A 1976-nucleotide genomic window follows, 5' to 3' on the forward strand; every position below is an offset into this window, starting at 1 on the left:
AGTTACTATTCGTCTATCTCTGAGATCCAGAATTCCAATTAGAACAACACAGGAGTTATCAATGATATGTCCATATCTATATATTAAGAGGACACCATTATACTGGACTTCTGATATCAACGACCTTCAATTAACTATTCAGCAATTTTATGTGTGTTCAATTGATCCGTCCGTCCATCCATCAGATATTACACTTCCGTTTCAGTTTAAAAATGCTTTGACCAAATTATTATGATTTAGGTGTGCAAGATTATTATTTTGTTACAGGTCAAGTTTGTGATTTTTGCTGGTGGGATAACATTTCAGACTTGTGTGTGCCCTAAGATATTAAAAATTGTCTTTCGATTTTAGTATTGCAATCCATTGGTCATCTGTCAACTTTCAAAAAGTGATTATCAGGTGAATTCTAAACAAAATCAGACCAAACGCAATTATCAGGTATCAACTATATGAAACATTTAAAAAAAACAAAAAAACATAACCCTTTTTTTCCCCAAATCCTCTAACCCCAATGATACACAGTATATATTACATTTGTTGAACCTTCTGATAAAAAAAAACAGACAAGACTGTGAGTGAAGCAAAGAATGAAGTCATATTCCAATTCGAAAACACCCTTTATATATATATATATTGTATAACATGTGTCAACTGTAAAGAAAATTACATAGGTCAAACAGGAAATAGTGTGTGTGAACGGGTCAGGATCCATAAATAGCAAATACGGCAACCAGAGTACAGATAAATTCCGTTGAGCGAACATTTAGACATTTGTGCGGGAGGAAAATTCAAAATTTTCCCGTTCTTCAAATGTACGGAACCAACAGAAGAATACCGTAAAGAACTAGAGAGAAAATTCATAAAAGTGTTTGACGCCAAGCTTAATGCTTAGTAGTTACATGAACAATAACGTCGCGTCATACTACTAATATGTTACGAACAATGACGTTACGTCATAATACTAATGTGTTCCCCATAACGACGTTCATAGTCTTGAAAAGTCCCAAGATGGATGAAAGCGCTAGACAATGCTGCTTTTAAAACTCTTTTTGTGTATTTAATTTTTAATATATATATATATATATATATATATATATATATATATATATATGTATTTTTTACATATATTTTCATTTATACAGATTTCAAATAGATGTTGCAACAGATAATATTTGTTTCCATGGTGACTATTAAAGTCAACAACACTTGACCATTGTAATATTAAGTTAGCGTTAGCTTTTATGTATTTTCCGATCGGTTATGACAAGATCAAGGACATTTAAAAGTTCTTAAACTGTAATGTTCTGCAAATAATAACTCCGTTTCCAAGCAAAAAATCGGTGGCTATGGTGATCAAAATAAAAAACTTCCCATGCATTTTTCTACTTAATTCGGTAAAGTAGTACCCAAACTTAGTAAATACAGTATGTTATACACATTTGCACTTTTCTGAAAAACAAACAAACATATTTGACAATTTTGCAAAAATGCACAATTCAGAAAAGTAAAAAAAATACAAATTAGGTTGGCATGCAATATGAAGTTTTATCAATGTTCTATATGAAATTAATGAAAACAGTTTGATTTTATTCATAATAAGGCTCTGAATTGTAGTGATTTAGCTGGTTTTTAAAAGATTTTACCACGCTTAACTACCAAAAAATAGATTGTTCGTTATCATAGCAGCCACTCATATTTTCCAACTCAAATTTATTGTTTGAGCAGTATTCAAGTAATGCTTCTACCAGGCAATCGATCGAAAAGATCTAAAACCATCATATATCGCACTCTGTCTGGTTCTTACAAAGAGCTGTACTTGAAATCTAAACATAACATGCAAACGATATTAATCTGTTTTGCATTATGTTTACAATTCTTCTGTTCATGTATATACTATTGTTAATGTATCGTACACATAAAGTACTGTGCGTATATAGATTAGCACAGTTATATTGAATTGAAGAAAAGATCGAAAC

Source organism: Mytilus edulis, chromosome 8, assembly GCF_963676685.1.
Source record: "Mytilus edulis chromosome 8, xbMytEdul2.2, whole genome shotgun sequence".
In the NCBI taxonomy this organism is placed as follows: domain Eukaryota; kingdom Metazoa; phylum Mollusca; class Bivalvia; order Mytilida; family Mytilidae; genus Mytilus; species Mytilus edulis.